General features: G+C 37.3%; 1 protein-coding gene across 3 annotated transcripts in view; it reads right to left on the bottom strand.

The window, feature by feature from the left end:
• The window catches only part of PKIA (cAMP-dependent protein kinase inhibitor alpha), a 99,409-nt gene extending 85,228 nt beyond the window's left edge, over nucleotides 1–14,181 (bottom strand). Inside the window, exon 1 of one of the 3 annotated variants that reach the window (XM_034668222.1) lies at nucleotides 13,918–14,181. The gene's annotated coding sequence lies outside the window, so the exon portion shown is untranslated. The remainder of the gene's footprint in view (nucleotides 1–13,917) is intronic. The other 2 variants (XM_019805620.2, XM_002924918.4) reach the window with 2 other exon arrangements.
• Between the last annotated feature and the right edge of the window lie 6,410 nt (nucleotides 14,182–20,591).

The following is a 20,591-nucleotide window of genomic DNA, read 5'->3' as shown; positions in this document are numbered from 1 at the left end:
GCACTAGATTGACTGGGGCATGAAGCTAGTCTGAATTCTGGCCCTGCTACTTAATAACTCTATGTACTGCTTAAGTGGCAAACTGCTTAACTTCATGAACTTCAGCTTTTCCCCTCTGCAAAATGAAGATAATCGTTGCTGTACCAACTTTGGAGAGTTCGGATAATCCAATGAGAAAATGGATATAAAAAATGATTTGAAAGTATATAGTACTTTAAAAAAAATTATTTCAGGATGAGGGAAAACTTCCCTTCCTCTAAGGTGAATTTCCAGAAATCTATATAAAAATTGAACATTTCAGCAAAACTCAGCAATGTTTAAATGTTACAAAACACATCCAAACCAGCACATTTCTTCTTAAACAGTTAAGTAATACATACACATTGTAATGAGTTTGCAAATTCCAAATGAGATTGGTATTGAGAGGAAGTAAAGGTCACCCTTTCTATTTCTTAAGTTAATTATTGATAATTGATTTTTTAACATTTTCCTCTATGTATGTGATATTCAAATCAATATGCTTTATTTATTAACATTCTTCTCTTCTCACTTAACATTTCTCAAAACGGAAATTTTAGTTAATTAGTTTCTATATTGTTTCCTACTTTAAGGATCTTAAAATAATTAACAGCGAAGGTTATGTGTGAGCTATTATGTAGATGAATGACATAAAGTTCAGCATAGATAACCTAAATACATTAGAAATTCGTGTTTTCAAGTATATCCCTGTTTCTGTGTATTTGAATATTTCAAATGTTTCATATTTTCTAATATTTATATTTAATTAGACCATGTAAATTTTTATTTAGTATTTTTCAATGAAAAATGTTAAATAAAGACTGCTCCACTTAGAAGCTGACATAAAAGCCCTAGAAAGCTTCTTTCTCCTTAAGTGAGGTGGTAGATATAAAAGTACTATAGAAATACAGATTACAGGGCACCTAAGGTGGCTCAGTTGGTTAAGCATCTGCCTGCAGCTCATGTCATGATCCCAGGGTCCTGGGATCGAGCCCCACGTCAGGCTCCCCGCTCAGCAGGAGCCTGCTTCTCTGTCCCCTCCCCAGCTCATGCTGTCTCTGTCGCTCACTCGCTCTCTCTCAAATAAATAAAATCTTTAAAAAAAAGGAAATACGGATTACACTTGAGATTAAATATAAATCTTCATAAATACTATAGAACTGTTGCTTACTTAATATTCTGTTAATAACTGGTAAAAGGCATAAGGAGAATGATATAAACATTAATAGTCACCTATCATTTATTAAGATCACATTTGTGTGATATAATGAATTTGGAAAATTGGAATATCAGGCATATTTTACTGTTGAAGGTTGCCTGCCAAGTGGCAAGTCATTTCATAGGCTACGCTCTAAAATAAATCATTTTACTGATATCCAAGAGACACCCCAGTATGTGATTAATAGGGCAGAAACTTTAAGCCAGGGATATTTTTGTCTTGGTAATGCGTTTATTTGAGACAGCAGTTATAAGAAACCAGAAAAATAACACAAATAACCTTCAAATTAATTTTGACCCTAAAGTTACAGAAATTTCAACAGAAGTTAGCATATTTACATATTGAATTAAAATTCCAAACTAGTGGGGTGCCTTGGTGACTCAGTTGGTTAAGCATCTGAATCTTGGTTTCAGTTCAGGTCATGATCTTGGTCCAGACATGGGACTGGGGGATGGGATCAAGCCCTGTGCTCAGTAGTGTCTGCTTGAGGATTCTCTCTCTCCCACTTCCTCTGTCCCTAACCAACCACCACCCCCACATGTATACACTCTCTCTCAAATAAATAAATAAATCTTTTTTTTAAAAAATGTAAAATTATGTACTTTTTAAGCCCAAAAATTCATCATACTAACGCATGTGCATGTGTTTTAACAATGCAGTTTTTATAGGTGGTGTTTCTACTCAAGTTTTCATATTAATTGAGGCTTGATGTTTTTATTTCAGTTTAAAGGTGTTGCTATTGAGCAAGTCTGATCACTATCACCTAGTAATGAACAAGACCCTGAATATTAAAATGCTTATATGTTCTCTCTAAATTATTCGAGCTTCAGGAAAATAGAAAGATATCATATACCAAAAAGGTCATTGGCATATGATATACAACGGAGTTACAGGTTAATTTTCCTTTTAGACAGTTTAATGATATGAACAATGAGAAACTTCTTCAATTATTAGATAATTAGCGGGCTCTTCAAAGACTTCGGTTAGTGGAAGTGAATGTTAACAATTCTTTATAAATTAAAGTTGTTCTCTCCCAGGAACTTCCACACTGTATTAGGAAGGAAGGAAGGAAGGAAGGAAGGAAGGAAGGAAGGAAGGAAGGAAAGGAAGGAAGAAAGAAAGAAAGAAAGAAAGAAAGAAAGAAAGAAAGAAGAAAAAAAGAAAGAAAGAAAAGAAAGAAAGGAGGGAGGGAGGGAGGAAGAAAGAAGGAAGGAAGTAAGAAAGAAAAAGTCAGTTGTTGCTTTTAAAAGAAAGAAAGAAAAAGAAAGGAGGGAGGGAGGGAGGAAGAAAGAAGGAAGGAAGTAAGAAAGAAAAAGTCAGTTGTTGCTTTTAAGTAAGGGAGCCTCCCCATTTTATCTGTCACTTGCTTCTGACATCAACACCTTAGTTACAACAACCTTAGTATCATTTCTGATAATGAGTTAGTGACAAGAGTGATTAGACATACGGTAAAATTCAGAAAAAAATAAGATGCAGAATTAATTGCCAACTGACTTTTCCCAGGTCATCCAATCAACTACTTGCAGAGTTTAAAATAGAAGCTAAGTCTAATTCCCACAGCTAACTGCCAGATCAGAGCCCTATAACTTCGCTTTGTGTTGGCTTCAACCTCTCCCACCAGCGGCATTACCTGCACAGAGACACCTTCCCGTGAGGCTCAGGGTCATCTCAAAGCTTAGTTTAACCAATGTGGGAGAAGGAGGAAAAGAGTTCATAAGCATTTGGGAAAAGTTGTGATAATGAGGTCTGGTTGTAAATTGCCCATGAGAATAAAAAGGACAAAAACTGGAAATATTTATTAACCTTTACAGTGTTTCAGATATTGCACTAAGTTCTCTTTTATGGTCTCTTCTTCAGTTGGTACAACTCTGTGATTTTCCTGTTTTAAATACCAAGAAACCACTCACAAAGGTTAAGTCATTTACCCTAAATCACATAGCTAGTAAATCATAGAGGTGGGATTGAAACTAGTTAGGATTCAAAGCTCAAATTCACTTCTTAAATTATGATTTAGATATAATTGATAGTCCAAACTCCCAAAACAAACAAACAAACAAAGGGAAGGGGAAGGTCCAGTGACCAGCATACTTTGAGGATGATGTTTAGAGATTTTTGATTCGTTTTGAAAGTGATAAAAAGCTGCCTGAGAGCTCTGAGTGAAGTTATCAAATTGTACAAAAAACATTAATTTTATATTCAAACATTTTGAGATCAACTCAATTCCTTTGCTTTCATAACACTGTACTGCCACGTTATTTCATTTTCCTTTTTATTTATTAAGGGGAAATTCAAACATTTAAGTTTTTGGCCTGAACAAGTTGGTGTTTGTTTGGGTTTTTTTTTTTTAATGATAACCAAGATGCCAACCTTCCACCAATTATTCAATGAACTGTTCAGCATCAGATCATTTCAGTGTCAGATTTAGTTTTTGTGGTGAAATAGTGACTTCACAAAGCCCCAGTGAAGATGTTGCAGGACCATTATCTCAAACCTGCATTCAGGTGGAAAATGCTTTCAATTAACTGAAATTTTGCTTTCTCTATGACAGTGTTCTATACAGTAAATGAGATTGAGAAAGGCATGGAAATAAGAGAACCAATGACTAACAGTTTATTATTAAAATCTGTATCTTGCATGATGAATTTTCTAAAAGTCCAAATCCACTGTCGTTGAAGAAAGAAGAGTCATGTCACATTCTTCTGTTCTGGGTAAATGGACTGTGCTTGACTAAGTATTTTAAACTGCTTACTAGATATATCTCAAGCTTTAATATGCATCACTTCTAATTCCCACTTTACCAAAACCTCAGAGGGAAGAGAGTATGGTTTAGCAAGAAGCAGGGGAGGGTAATTCCATCCACAACTCATCCCTAACACACCTACAGAAATAATCACAATGAACTTGTGTAGAATGCCAATTATTTTGTGTTGGGGGGCAGCTTTCAAAACTAAATGGTGTTGATTTATTTTGTTGTTCAATAAATATTTTATAAATGCCTATAAAGCCATATATGAAACTAAACATTTGACTTGCAGTAATTTTTAGTCTTGATATTTTACTGTCTTAAAATAACTGTGTACATTTACTGAGTGTTTACCATAGTATGTGCTACTAATAGGCTCTCTAGAAACCTGAACGCTTATAAAATATACCAAATACTACTGTTTCATGCTTTGCTTTGCAATCCTAGGTTGTTCTCTAAGAAGGAGATGGTATAAGAAATGAAATTTAGATTTGTTTTCTACAGGAGCACCAGTCATGTCTTGACTAACTTTTATCAATGGAGATTCTCAGGTTATTATAAGCCTTTAATCATTAGACAATCCTAGTAAATATGGACGTGTCACAGTAGTTAAGAATGTCAGTCCTGTTGCATTTTGGCTTGATCCACTGCAGGAAAGCACAAATTAGTTGAAGGCAGTTTCCCTGAGAATAACTCACTTTCTTAAGATGAGAGATTAATTTGGATGAATAGTGATTTGTTGCAATATATTTTGGAGGGTAGTAGTTAAAAAATGCGAATGCAGTCTTTTCAGAATGAAGCCTTCTAAAAGTGCATTGTTCTCCAGTGAGCTTATCTTGTAAATAAACCCCATATGTGTAATTACACTTTTCTAAAATTTTCATATATTATTTTATTGGATGAATTTTAAAATCTTTTTAAATCTTTACAATGTTTAAAATTTGACAGTCTTTGGGGGCGCCTGGGTGGCTCAGTCATTAAGCGTCTGCCTTCGGCTCAGGGCGTGATCCCAGAGTCCTGGGATCAAGCCCCGCATCAGGCTCCCTGCTCCACTGGGAGCCTGCTTTTTCCTCTCCCACTGCCCCTGCTTGTGTTCCCTCTCTCGCTGGCTGTCTCTCTCTGTCAAATAAATAAATTTAAAAAAAAATCTTTAAAAAAAAAGTTGACAGTCTTTGGGGTGTCTGGGTGGCTCAGTCGGTTAAATGTCTGCCTTCGGCTTAGGCCATGATCACAGGGTTCCTGGATGAACCCTGCGTGGGGTTCCCTGTTCACTGGGGAGTCAGCTTCTCTCTCCTTGTGCCTCTCCTGCTGCCTCTCCCTGTGGCTCGTCCTCCCTCTCTCTCTCTGTCACATAAATTAATAAAATCTTTAAAAAAATTTTGACCATCTTTAAATTTATACTTGGACTTGGTGAGTCTGACAGATTATTCTCAGTGATTCTATTAGGTATCCACCAATTCATATTCGACATTATTTTTGCAAGTCCTAGCAGGATTAAGGTTTGTGAATGGATAGAGTGTACTAACACCCTGGTTGTTTTTCACTACATTTCAATTATCAGAGAACCTGAGTGTGAAAAATCATGGAGAGGAGTGTTAGAAATGGCATTAAAGATTACTGACTTCTCAGTTTATGCAGTCAGATTCTGCAATATACGACAGAAAGAACAAAGTAGGATGTACTGCTGCTATGACTGTAATGACCAAAAAACCCAATATTTCTACTCTTCGTTTCATCAACATGGCAATGCATTGATTATGATGTAGGTTTCTTGTTGCTTATTTAAGCAAAGGTCAGAATCCTTATTTATTTCATGCCTGTTTTTAAAAGAAGATTTGATCAGACAGCAATAAAGACAAAAGTAAATAATAAAGAAATGCTTATTAGGGGCGCCTGGGTGGCACAGCGGTTAAGCGTCTGCCTTCGGCTCAGGGCGTGATCCCGGCGTTAGGGGATCTAGCCCCACATCCAGGATCTTCTGCTGTGGGCCTGCTTCTTCCTCTCCCATTCCCCCTGCTTGTGTTCCCTCTCTCGCTGGCTGTCTCTATCTCTGTCGAATAAATAAATAAAATCTTAAAAAAAAAAAAAAAGAAATGCTTATTAATAGGTTCTCCATCCCAATCAACCAAAAAAGGCATACCTTTAAATACTATTGTGAAATGTCTAGGGTGTGTCTATCTATGTTCTTGCAACCTTTCAGTTTTATGTAGCTTTTCAAAAATATGTTTTAAACATGTTGCTTCATCTTTGACATTGTAGCATGTTAATGTCTAATTTGGGTAAAACATGATGCAATCCCCAGCAAGCTCTTTGTTTCTCTCCTCTTGGACAATGCAAATCAAAACAACCTTCTGAGAAGGGTAGTTAAAAGCTTCACCAATTCTGTTTTACTTATTATGTACCAATATTCTGTAGTTTAGCTTAAATACAACACTCCTAACAGGATAAGTTAAAAAGGATACACTAAAGAGAAACTAAAGAAAAAACCCAACAAAATAAAAGATTTACTATAATACAGGTACATAAATTTGAACTAAAAAACAGACCAAATTTTGGATTAGGCTGGATTCAAATGACCCATTGCTGGAGCTTAAAACACACACACACACACACACACACACACACACACCTAGCTATAGATGTTTCTAGTTTTCTACACTGTTGTTGTAAGACTTGACTGACATCTGTGATGTACTCTGTAATATCTTTGAAACGATAAAATGTGTTGAGAGACTTGAAATCTGTCAAGACTTGTGTATAATATTTTCCTCCATGAACTAGAAATGAAAAGTGAAAATATTTCCTTGCTTAAATCATGATAAATGGATTCCCTTATATTACTTGCATCCATTTTTAAGATAGAAATGGCTACAGAAAATACATAAATACCATCTGTTGAAGAAGTTTATGATTTTTATAGTCAATGCACTTTTTCAAATTATAAATGTTCATGTGTTGTCTCAGACCCAACAATACCACTTCAAGATTTTTTCCATCAAAAGTTAAAGCACCACCAATCCTGGGTCTTGGCACCATCAACAACAACAAAATAAAAATAAACAAAAGTAAAAGCACCAACATATAAAGATGTGTAACTTTCTGTCCATTACCACGTACCTTGAAATCATGAAATAATTTGGAACTTAATATTTATCAATGGGTTTTCATTTAATAAAATTATGGCACATTCTTAGTACATATCAGACATCTACTAAAGGTGATACGGTAGTGTTTTGTGCTAAATATCATTAATATAATAGGCAATGTACTGAAAATGTTTTGCAACTAAAAAACACCGCAGGTGTGGGTGTGTGTGTATATATAATATACATATTATATATGTATATATTATATATAACATATATAATATACACATACACATATATATATATATATATTATTCAGCCTTAAAAAGTAATGCAATTTTGACACATGCTCCAACATGGATAAACTTTGAAAACATTATGCTAAGTGACAGAAACCAGACATAAAAGGATAAATATTCTATGATTCCACTATATGAGGTGGCTAGAATAGACAAATCCATAGACATAGAACGTAGAACAGAGTTACCAGAGGCTGAGAGGAGGGGAGTATGAGGGGTAACTCTTCAATGGGTACAAAGCTTCTGTTTGGGATGATGAGAAAGTTCTGAAAATGGATAGTGGTGATAGCTGCTCAACACTGAATGTACTTAATAGCCATGAATTGTACACTTAAAAATGCTTAGAACAGTTAATTTTGTTATTTCCGGTTTACCACAATAAAAAATAATAAAAATCCACCATAAAATAAAGTATAAATTTACCTTGCATTGGACATATTATAAAGTTTTTATAATATTGCCCTTATTTGGGGGCACCTGAGTTACTCAGTCATTTAAGCATCTGCCTTCAGCACAGGTCATGATCCCAGGTCCTGGGATCGAGTCCCACATCGGGCTCCCTGCTGAGCGGGGAGCCTGCTTCTCCCTCTCCCTCTGCTGTACCCCCCAACTTGTGGTCTCTCTCTCCCCCCTCTCTCTATAAAATAAATAAATAAATTTTTTAAAAATTGCCCTTATTTTAGGAGAGTATACAGTTTTTACCATATTTTGGGGAGTGTAAGGAAAGCAAAAGCTCAAGTCGGCCTCTTGAGTTTTCTTTCTCTCCATCTCTGTTTTTTTCCAGATTAATGTTGTCACACTTCTTTTTGAATACTAGCATCAGCAAATCATGTTAGCTAGTACTGGTCTCTTCAGGTATCTGTTAAGAATTTTTAATGCATTTTTATGCTGGCAATTGTTTTATAACCTAGGAGGGATGAACATAACTTGTCATTCTTCCCTTAACTTGGCAAAAGCCAATACATTACTGCAGACAGCATTACCAGAAAGAAATAGTAACTTTGAGGCAGACATACATCCATCCTAAGAAAACTGAGTATGTTTCAAAGTAGCCCACACCGCTCAACTGCTGGCAGTGTTCTTGTACATATTTGGCACTACAGTACACTAAGTCTAGAACTGTTTCTTTTTTTGTAAAAAATGGTTTTGATTGGAAAACCTTAAATAAGTCATTTGGAATGTGTAACATTCAGAACTTCTTCTGGGATTCCTTTTCCATGAATCAGGGTTCTTTGAATCACTTTTCTCACTGGCACTTGTTTCCCAATCATCTTAGCTGCCTTTGTACCAGTGATAATGAAGAGCTCTCATTTTAGGTTCTAAAGCAGGGAGAACAATAGAAGGAGAATGTCATTTCAAGTACCAAAAATGTCTGGGCTAATAAAGGACACACATACTGTGCGCACAGAGTACATATTCTTAAACCATTTGCCAAGGAGTGCTTTAGTGGGTCCTTAAACACCTGCAATTGTATGCAAAATGCTATGTGTATGTTTGTGTGTTTGTGTATATACTTGGGAACTGGATGCACAGCCTTTACTGAATTATCAAAGAGGATGGTAAAGTTCAAGAAACATTGGAAAAGATTAATTACAAAACAATTTTTAAACTACTCTGATAGCTCTGACCTTGTGTTTTTTATAATGCTTTCCTTCACTCTTAACACTTCGAAGAGCAGCATGGTAACATGGAAAGAATGTCTCCTAAACATTTAGGTGACATCTTTGAGTCTCAGTTTCCTCAATGTAAAATTAGCATAGAGTAGAAGGCTGAAATTTGATACCACAGATGAAAGTACCTGGCAGAGTGCCTTGAAACTGGACAAGTACTCATATATGCAAGGCACCTTCTCCTGCTTATTCTTTTTCAATAGAACGCAAGCATGCTGAAAGCAGATACCGTATTTTTCAAGTTTTGTTTTGGGGGCGCCTGGGTGGCTCAGCTGGTTAAGCGGTTTAATATCTAGTCCTGAGGTAGGCTCCCTGCTCAGTGGGGAGTTTGCTTCTCACTCTCCCTCTGCCCCTCCCCTGTGTCCGTGATCTCTCCCTCTAAGTAAATAAATAAAATCTTAAAAAAATAAAGTTTTGTTTTGGGGACGTCTGGGTGGCTCAGTCAGTTAAGCGTCTGCCTTCGGCTCAGGTCATGATCCTACCACCGTGGGATCAAGTCCCATATTGGGCTCCTAGCTCAGCGGGGAGCCTGCTTCTCCCCCTTCCCCTGCCTCCTGCTCCCCCTGCCCATGCTCTCTCTCTCTCTAATAAATAAATAAAATCTTAAAAAAAAAGTTTTGTTTTGTTAAGCTTAGCATACTTCTAATATGTATGAGCTAATATACATTTAATGGCGTGTAAGCTCACAATAACTTTTGTTGAATATAATTATTTGAATGTGCTTTCACTATACTATTATATAAATATTTTTAAAAACTAAACATTACTTGCACACATTTTGGGAGCTGAACTTGACTAATGCCAAAGAGTAGGTAGAGATATACCCCTTAAATAATAACCAGTTTCTTCCACTAAAATCAAATTGCTGAATCTCTACTATGCAAATACAAAAGGTTCCTGACTTATGGTGGTTCAAAGTATGATTTTTCAACTTCATGATCATGCAGAAGAGATGCCCATTCAGTAGAAACCGCAATTCAATTTTTGAATTTGGATTTTTTCCCAGACTAGCAAGCAATACAATAATCTCTCATGATGCTGGGCAGTGGCAGTGAGCCACAGGTTTCAGTCAGTCACGCGATCACCAGGGTAAACAACCGAGACATTTAACAACCATTCTGTACCTACATAACAATTCTGTTTTTCACCTTCAGTATAGTATTCAATAAATTACATGAGATATTCAACACTATAAAATAGGCTTTGTGTTAGATGATTTTACCCATCTGCAGGCCAATATGTGTTCTGAGCTTGTTTAAGTTAGGCTAGGCTAAGCAATGGTGTTTTGTAGGTTAGGTGTATTAAATGCATTTGACTTAATGATATTTTGAACTTATGATGTGTCTATTGGGATGTAAGCCCATTGTTAGTCAAGGAAGAACTGTAGGTAGCTAGGCACTGTACTATGAGTTGCAGGTAATAAAAGGTTGTCAGTCACAAAGTGTGCTCTCCAAAGCTACTTTAGGAGAACAAGGCATTGGTTTACACTAAAGAAAAGACCAAGATAGAAAGTGCAATAGGAATTCAGACAAGGGAGAAAACTCATCTGATATTAGGATGGTGAGTATGGGGAAAGCTTCATGGAAGAGGCAGTGTCTTACGTGAGCAAGGTTTAAGCATATACAGGGTGAGTGAAAGGAACAGATGAAGACACATAGGCATGACATCATGGGGCACAAACCATAAATAAAGACCACTTGGTTTAGGCTGATCATAGGGTAGCTTAAGGGGATTAGTGAGAAACTAGATAAAGTGATATCTCAGTGCCTGATGCATATTACTTATTAATAATACTTTTAAACATGAATATTTAATTTAAAAAGAACATGGATGAGAACTTAAAGACATAATGAAAAAGGTGAAATATTACATAAATTTGGCAGTTAGGAGGCCACTGATAACTTTCAAAATAGGACTTTTTCTACTTATTCTCAATGCAAACACTGGGTGAATAGAAACACACTTTTTTAGCTTTATTATTTCTACTTTTTTTCCTTGAGATTTTTTTCTTTTCTTGAGATTTTTTTCAAAATCTCAAAATATGTCTATTTCAGTTGTAACTAATGGCAGTAAGACAGCACCAGAAAATGCCTTTTGTTATGAGAGGTCAACTTTGACCCCTAAATTTGTATTAAGTTACTGGTAACACTGACCACCCACCATACTAAATGGTTTTTTTACGTGATTAGAAAGCAGTAGATAGACTTCATTCTATCTTGTCAAACCTACAAAAATGCCTGCAGTTCATTTAGCATCTAATAGTGCACACCCCCTTTTTTTCATTCCTCCTCCATCTCTTGAACACCAGGCAATTAATTTTTCGTTTCCCTGGGAAACATTTAAAGAAAAGGAAATAAAGTCATAAATCAATTTCAGTCATGAAGTCATACATGTATCTCTTCTTAGGGCTATGAATTTAGACATCTTTCTCACAAAAGTTGTTTTATTTAAACATAACAAAGTCCAAATTCAGAAATCCTTTAAATTTATCTTCCTCAGTTGCACTGAAATGAAAAATTAAATTTTCTGACTTATTTTCTTTCAAGCCAAAAAGGCTTCCCCAATGCAAGTCCATAACTTAGTGAATTCATCTCACCTATAAAATCAATGGCAGGTATGATGCCAGCTTAGGGAGTACTAGGTCCCCTAATTCTGTCCCATTTCTTTTCAAAGAATTCAGTTTCTTCAGAAACCAAGTAATGGACACTTGCAATTTCTAACTATTATTAGGATATTCTCATGCACTAATAGTCAACATGAAGAAACCTCAAATTACAGAAATTTTTATTGTACTTAAGATCATCTGTACTACATAATTACTTAAGATAATCTGTACTACATAATTTCTTTAAAATGAATTATTATATTAACATTTATTATCACTTATTATTCAGAATAATTATTTATATGGTTAAATGTTTTAAGATTTAGTAAAGAAAAGTGGTAGAATAAAGGGTTTTGTTGTTCTTGCTCTTTGTTCCCTTTTCTATTTGGTGTGCCTGATTCAAAATTATAGAATCTTGAAATTTTATATTTCAGACCCAAACCACACTCAACACATAGTAACAACAACATGCCAAAAACAATCGGTGCTGAGGTTTTCATGATCCAGGGGAAGAGTTCCTGGAGTGGGCCACTTGGAGTGGGATTTGCCTACCCCTCCACTCCCTCTGCCTCATATACTAAAGGTAGAGACAAAGAAACCAACTCAAATCTTTCTAAAGTGTATTTTATAAAAAGAATTTGTATTCAGAAAAGCAATAATGGCATATAATAAAATTAACATGATATTTCAAAACTAATATCTTTGTCTAAAAGCAATATTTAAAAAGGAAGGTAAGCAGAGATAAATTTTTAGCTATAAACCTTGCCTCTCTTTTTCACTGATCTCCTCTTTTAATCTGCTAAAATAAAATTACATGGCCATTGAGTCAGACTGTCTAATTTCAAATTTAAAGATAACAGATCCCCTGTAAAATAGAGTATTGGCACACAGACACCCGAGTCTGGCTTATTGCGAATGTTCTCTGTTGGTGAAGTGGCACATTTGCAATCCCCATCACAGCCATCTTACCCATTTTAAAGCATATTATTCAAATGTACATCCCTAGGTGGCAACAAGAATAAGACACTTGAGCTCAGTAGCAAGAGGTTTGTGGGGAGATCCTAGAACAAGTGGTCAGAACCCCTAAATAGCAAGACTGACTTAAAGAAGCTCAAATAACCTGAGGCTTAGACTGGCCAGCTCCAGTGGCTTTCTGAATGCCTGTGGGGAAAGCCTCTCTGGAAACTCTTCTGAGGTTATTGGGGAATCCTAGAACAAACACACTGCTTGCTTTTTGGGGAGAACCTACCCCAAACCCTACCAAGGTAGGTGTCTCACAACCCAGCGGGAGTAAAAACGCTTCAAGAAAAACGGGATAGACACATTCACATTTGTACTTCCATCTGTGCCTATGCCCAGGGAGCAACATATAAGTATGGTCCTCTTACCGATACCCCAACAGATTCTAATGTCCTCGAAATCCTCTTGTAGCCGCAGTGACTACGGCGAAGGGAGTTATCGGGAACCATGTTGGTACTAGGTTAAAAGAAGGATTTTTCGTGCCATGTATTTGGGGAAAGGACACAGGTAATAGTATATAGAGAGAATACTAAAACTGGTGTAGGGCAATGCCCTTTGTAGGTCCTTGACAAAATCAGTCATGGAACAGAGGTTGTGGATAGAAGCTGACAAGAGCTGGCCTCGGAATGGACCTGGCATCCCAGGAAAATCGATGAAGTAGTTGACGAGAGAAGATGATAAACGAAGGGAGAAGGTGGAAACAAGTGCTGCTTAACCCAAGCTGAACTCCAGGAGATGAGAGAAGTTTTTCTTCTAATCTGAGACTCTTTCTAAAGGTTCACTATTGAAGTAGGTATTTGAAATTGAAATGGGCACAGACTCATTCTGATAACTGGGAAGGGAGAGGATAGAGGAAGGTAGCAAAGATATCCGATTACTTCCCCAAGCTGCCTCCAAGGACCTGCTGCTCCCAAACCACAAAAGAAGCAAGCGAAGGCTGAAGTAGAAGAATGAAAGTGCAACTCCAATTATTTCACATTTTGAACCTTCTCTGACGTCTAAGCGAGTCTGGCATTGAAGCGGTCGGCTATCTTGAAGAGTATAGAGGCTGACCGCCTTCTTTGTTTGCCCAGTAACACCGCTCCGCCAATCTCAAGCACTTGGCTGATTAACATTTCAATTCCAGTTGTTGCCCCTTTTCCCATTGCAGAATGCACCAAGGATATCTCCCTTCTCTGGGTATTGCAAACCCCATTATTACCGGAGCGGAAAGAACTAAGCGGCGTGTCGGAGGTTAATAATAGCCGAGCTGCTTACCTTCTCGGGATGGAGTCAGCGCGAGTCCCCGCTGCCCCAGGGCCGCAGTGCCTCCGCGCCGGGCCGAGTGCGTGGTCAGCTCCGCCGGCCCCCACCCCACCTGCCGGCTGCAGCAGCTGCTCCAGCCGCCGCGCTCCGGCTGCATGAAGTCATCCCCCGCCCCGGGCCGGATCACCACATTCTGTGCCAGTCGCGGGGGGAGAGGGACCTCTCCCGGCAGCGGGGAAGGGCTCCCGGAAACTGTGCCCGACGACCGCTACCCCTCCGGGTTTTAGGTTTCTTTTCTATTAATGCTTTTACGCAGGAAGCGTTGCCGTATTGTGGACCGAGAGAAAAGGGCAGAGAAACTTTCTCTGCATAGCGCCTTTCCTCCGAGAGCTCCCCTGTCACGCCTGCTGCATGGACAGCTCCATTCGACTGTGTGGGTTTCCCACCCTCTTCATTTTCCTTATCAGTATTGTTCATTTCGTTAAATTTGAGACAGGGATTGTCTTTTTAAGATAAACATTCAAACACTCCGGAAATGTTTTAAATCGGCAATCGATCTTTCTAAGTCCCTTGTAGCACGCCTCGCTTTCCCCCAACGCACACACACCAGTACGCACATGCACACACACAGCCAAACCACTCACAAGCTTGAAAGCTGGGACCTCTCACCCTCTTGCCTACGTAATAGAACGGGAAACTCCCAAAGGAGTGGAGAAGTAGGACCGACCAAAGAAAGCACTCGAGGAAACAGAGAGGGCTGGCCCCGGGATTTTGTTGCTGTTTAATGGTGCATTCAGTGGACAGATGTTGCCTTTAACACCCCCCCACCCCCACCCCTCAACTGGGCTGGCTGCTCTGGTGACAGCTATAACATTTGGAAGCCAAGAAACAGAATCTACATTAACAGATGGCTGTATCTCCCCCCCCCCCAAGGATTTATCAGAATTCGCCTTAGGAATAATGTAAGCAAATACACATATAAGCCCCTTCTTAACCTCTTTAAACTGGCACCAGCTATTAACCTCTCTCTCTCTTTCTCTCTCACATTCTGTCTCCTCCTTTCTCTTTCTCTCCCCCCCTTCCTTTCTTTCTCTCTGTCGACCAGCTCAGCAGTTTGGGGATTTAAGGGAAGAAAGGGCCAAGGATTTGCTGTCTTTATGATAGAGCCAGTGCCTCTTTCTCCCATTGTTAAGCCATTTCCAAGTAGAGAGGTTCTTTGACAGTAGAGCTCCGTGTGAGTGGAGTTTCCTCATTTAACTTACTTTTGGAATTCCCCTCACTAGGTCCAAGCCAGCTTTATCTTGTGGATTTGAACAGCAGCATAAGCAGTGCATTGCACAAGGCCAGGGAAGCACATTTGATCCATGAAGAGTTCCCATCTCCCTGTTTAGCAGTTCCAAAATTGGGAGGTAGTGTAGCAAGCAGAATTCCAACAAAAAGCATTAAGAATTCTTGGCCCTAGAATGGGTGTTTTTTGGAAGCTGCAGCAACCTAATTCATGCCTCTGAGCCTCTATTTCGTAAAATTAAGCCATTAATATCACCATTGACTGGGAGGTTCTTAATCTGTATCAAAGGGTATATAGAATCTGGATAGGAGTATTCCATCTTTAGTTTTACTAACCCATAACTGAAATTTAGCAGTTAGCCTTTCCTTTAAATGTAAATGCAGACAATGAACCAGAATAATATTAGGAGTACCTGTGACTTTGTCACCAACAGAAGTCACAGATAATTTCCTATTTCAGTTTTTATAGATATCTCAAAATCACCACTCTGATGTTACAATTAAATCATCATCACCTTTTTTTCTTTTATTTAATAGATTATATATATTCTTAGAGTAGTTTTAGATATACAGAAAAATTAAGGAGATAGTATAGAGTTCCTAATATCCACTCCCAGTTTCCTCTGTTATTAACATCTTATATTAGTATAGTACCTTTGTTACAATTAATGAACCAATAATGCTATGTTACTATTAACCAAAGTCTGTACAATTTCCTTGGGTTTTACCTAATGTCTTCAATTCTTTTCCAAGCTCCCATCCAGGACACCACCTTACCTATAGTTGTCATGTCCCCTTAGGCTCCTCTGAGCTGTGATAGTTTCTCAGATTTTTCTTGTTTTTGATGACCTTGACAGTTTTGAGGAGTAGTGGCCAAGTATTTTGTAGCATGCCTTACTATTATAATCTGTCTGATGCTTTTCTCATGATGAGCCTGGGGTTATAGTTTATTGGGAGGACGACCACAAGATAAAGTGCCATTTTCATAACATCACATCAGGAGTATATACTATTAATATGATTTTCAACTGTTGATGTTGACCTTGATCACCTGACGGAGGTAGTATCACCACTGTGAAGTTATTTCTCCATCCTTTCCATACTGCTGTACTTGTTGGAAGGAGTCACTTTACGCCTAAAGAGTAAAAAGTTATGTTCCACCTTCTTGAGGACAGAGTATGCACATAAAGTATTTGGAATTCTGCACAGCAGATTGTCTTTTCTGCCCTAAATATCAATTTATGCGATTATTTATTTATAGCAGTATAGACTCATGCACATTTGCTTTATACTTTGAGTCATAATCCAATACCACTTTATTTATGTTGTTCAAGTTGTTCCAGCTTTAGCCACTGGGAATTCCTTTTGCTGGCTTCTTTGCTCCTTTGACATACTCCCTTTGATGTGTGTGGGTGTGTGTTATTACTTTTTTATTTTCTGGCATTATAAGGTGCTCCAGGCTCATCTTATATTTGCCAACCTCAGTCCCAGAATCAGCCATTTCTCCAAGAAGCCCTGATTCTTTCTTTGGAGGATGATAATAGCAAGATCTGGATTTTAGGTGTGTGGTTGCTAAGGGGATATCATTTGTTTAGGCTCTCTGAGACAGCAAAGAAATATATATTCCCGTGTATGTGTACATATCTATAAACATTTCTATATGTAACTATTAGTACTTATAGTGAGCTGATTATGAGTTCATACTAATGTCTTCAAGTCTAATCCATTAACACAAAGATCGTTTTAGCTTCCTCCCCTTGCTTATCCATAAATTCCTACAATAATAGTAAGAAATGTGGCTCCAACAATCTTTCATCCATTTACTTAATTGTTCTATTCCAGTGCACATGTATAGCAATATAATAATTGTTAACCCATTAGCTCAATATCACTATTTTTAAGTATAGTAGTTAACAACCACTGTTACATCTTGTTATTTAGTTAATTTAAATGTCCATACATGTCTATATCACAAATTTTGTTTCTTAAATATTTTAATAATTGCATTTAAAAATTGGCAATTAGTGTCCTTTGAAATTATATATATTTTATTAATTTAAAAGTTATTTTTCCTTCCTCTTTTTTTAAAAGATGAATTTATTCATTTTAGAGGAAGAGAGAGAGAGAGAGCACAGGGAGGGGCAGAGGGAGAGGGAGAGAATCCCAAGCTGACTCCCCACTGAGCACAGAGTCCCTACTCAGGGCTTCAGCCCAGGACCCCGAGATCACCACCAGAACTGAAATCAAGAGTTGGAGCCACCCAGCTCCCCAAAATATTATTTTAAGAAGAGTTAAAGAAATTGTTCCAGATTGTTAAAGGGAACCGTGGTAAAAAGAAGATTAGGATCCCAACCACAGATTTTTTTTGAGGATATTCTGAAATGACATGAATTGCCTAGTGCAGTCATTAGAGGGAGCCCATGCTTGGTAAGTGCTACCCTTGGCTTCTTGAGCAGGTTTCCATCTTCTTTTAAAGTTCTAATACCTTGGAAGAGAGAATATGCTAAATCTTGTGGTTAATAATTTATAATTTATGGGGCCTGGGTGGCTCAGTCAGTGAAGTTTCTAACTTTGGTTCAGGTCATGATCTCAGGGTCCTGGGATCGAGTCCCATGTGGGGCTCCACACTCAGCACAGAGTCTGCTTGTCCACTGTCCCTCCTCCCACTTGTGCACCTGCTCGTTCTCTTCCCCTCTCAAATAAATAAATAAAATCTTAAAAAAATAATTTATAATTTAGTTGCTGGATTTGCCAGGTATCAGGTGCTAGAGGGAAAAGTCTGTATAATGTTAAGGAGAAAGAGGATGGGAAGGTGAGGGGAACCAGAAGACTGAAATGACTCCTAAGTTCAGGGGTTTTGTAGTTGAACAGATCTGGGCTTGGATCCTTTCATTCACATTCTGATTATGTCTCGTTTTTCAAATAAGAAGAGCAATGGCTATTACATAGGTTTGTCCTTAAGAGTGAAAATAGACGTTTGGTCTTTTCTTTTAATTTGTCTGAAGCAGTGGAGATTAAGTGTGGTGACTTGCGACAGTCCTAGAACAGTCTGTTGTCCTTCCTGGTATAGTTTCCATTCTGTGATGCCAGACTCACTGGAGGTATAGACAGTGTCTCATGATAATTTAGGCTCCTTCATCCATCAAAGTACTCTTGTCAGTTGCTTTTTACTCATGGTAGAAAATCAGTATTGATGGTGCTAGGAAAAAGACAAAAATTAAATATGTAAAATGGCAGGAATTAACTGTTCAGATACTATACCATGGCAAGAGGCATAAAGGAACTAGAAAGAAAAGGAATAATAAATGAGAAATGTTTTATGTCAACACATAGAGTTTGAATCTGTCTTCTTGGAACTTGACATACAGTATGCCAGATAACTTCATTATTGGAGGCTAGAGCAAGGTGAAACTTTTTTTTTTTTTTTTTTTTTTTTAGCTCTATGACTGTTCATTGCATGGTTTCTTAAAAAAAATAATCTTTTGCTCTGCAGTCTGCAGTTCTTCTTTTCTCATATTCTGGAGTTAGAGATCAAATGGCCTAATGATATTGTAAGTCTCAGCAAGGGACAATGGGAAACCAGAGCCAGAGGCCCTGTGTGCCTGAAGCTGTCAGCAGTGGAACCAGTCCTTTGGGTTAGGGAGTCCTTCCAGAAGGGGCTCATTTAAATGCAAATACACTGTCAAGGAGTGGTAACCTAGTATAGAGTATCTCATTAGCAGCCATTAACAATTTAGCATAGATTAGCTTCTCAGATTTATTATGGAGAGGAGTTGTCAGGGTGATTTGGCTCCAGCATCTGTCACCCACTGACTTGCCAGGTCTCCTGCTCTCATCACTCCATAGGAGTCTGCTTAAAGCTGGGAATTTGGTTTACTAGGAAAGAATTGGGCACTTAGTAGGAGACGGTCAATATTATTTTACATAATTTTGATTTATAAGAAAAGGTAGGAGGAGAATTTTTATAGTAATAGTACCTGTGCGTGTGTGTGTGTGTGTGTGTGTGTGTGTGTGTGTGTTTGGTGGCTGCTCCGGTTGGGCTGACTAATGATGTTCCACAGAAATCTTAAAATTTTATGCCTCTTTCAATGAAGTCAGAAAATATATCATATAAAACATGTACAATGCAATTCAGGGGTAGCAAAGCTATAGTTATAGTAAAAGTTGCATTCAAATAATTATAGATAGTGTAAGATTTCCTGCATTAATATGAAAGCACTGATACAAGACTACAAGATATCATTCAGATGAAGATTGATATTAGGTAATGAATAGCATCAGCAGACATAACTGAAAGAAGGGAAGTGACTACAAACAGAACAGAAACTGTTTCTTTAGACATTGCTACAAATTCACCTTGTTTTTACTGGTAAGGAGTTGACATATACCAGACCAATATAACACAGGGAGTATTCTGTAATTGGAACTCTATATTTAATTGTGAAATGTGTATTACCTTAAGTGAAATGCTTAATAAACAGCATATGATACATTCAACAACGTGAAGTAAGTGTCAATAAACTTTTTTTTTTAATCATCATTATGAAGTTGTGAAGTAAAACAATCTACTTAGGTAATACTCTTTAAAATTTTTTTTTTAACTTCAAGTCTTTTAAAGAATCTGACCAAACCAATAAATCCCTTCTGAAGAAAATACTCTTTAATGAAAACTTTTCTGTTGTAATGGACTATTAAATAGTATTTATAAAGAATTATGTTTCTATAATTCTTCATTTTTTCATGAAAAAGGAATATTCAATTCCTCAAATCCAGTTTAGGCTAATACAGAAAGGAAATTTAATTTGATTTAAACATAAGTGAATTGTGTTTGGTCAGCAGGATGTTGATATTTATTCAGCAGATATTGATGGAGGGCCACTATGTGCTGTTGTTCTAAAAACTGGAGTTACAGAAGTGAACAAATGAATCTCTTCCTTATGGATCTTATATTCCAGTGGAAGAAGACCATAAACAGATAAATATACCTTTTTAGTTTTGGGAAGAGCAATGAAGGAGCAGCGTAATGATGCAAGGGTAGGGGCAATTATATAGGGTGGTACATTGACATTTGAGCAAAGATTTGGAAGAAGTGTAGGAATAAGCCATATGAATACAGTTGATCCTTGAACAATAAGGGTTTGAGCTGCATGAGTTCACTTATAGGTATTTGTTTTATAGTACAGTATTGCAAATGTATTTTCTCATGATTTTCTTAATTAATTTTCATAAGATTTTCTCTAGCTTACTTTGTAAGAATAAAATATGTAATACATATGGCATACAAAATATGTGTTAATTGACTGTTTATGTTATCAATAAGGCTTCCAGTAAATAGTAAGCTATTAGTAGTTAAGTTTTAGGGGGGTCAAAAGCTACACATGGATTTTGAATGCACGGTG

The sequence above is a fragment of the Ailuropoda melanoleuca genome, chromosome 9 (assembly GCF_002007445.2).
Source record: "Ailuropoda melanoleuca isolate Jingjing chromosome 9, ASM200744v2, whole genome shotgun sequence".
NCBI lineage: Eukaryota > Metazoa > Chordata > Mammalia > Carnivora > Ursidae > Ailuropoda > Ailuropoda melanoleuca.
Note: the sequence above shows the minus strand (reverse complement) of the source record. Positions and strands in the feature narration are given on the sequence as shown.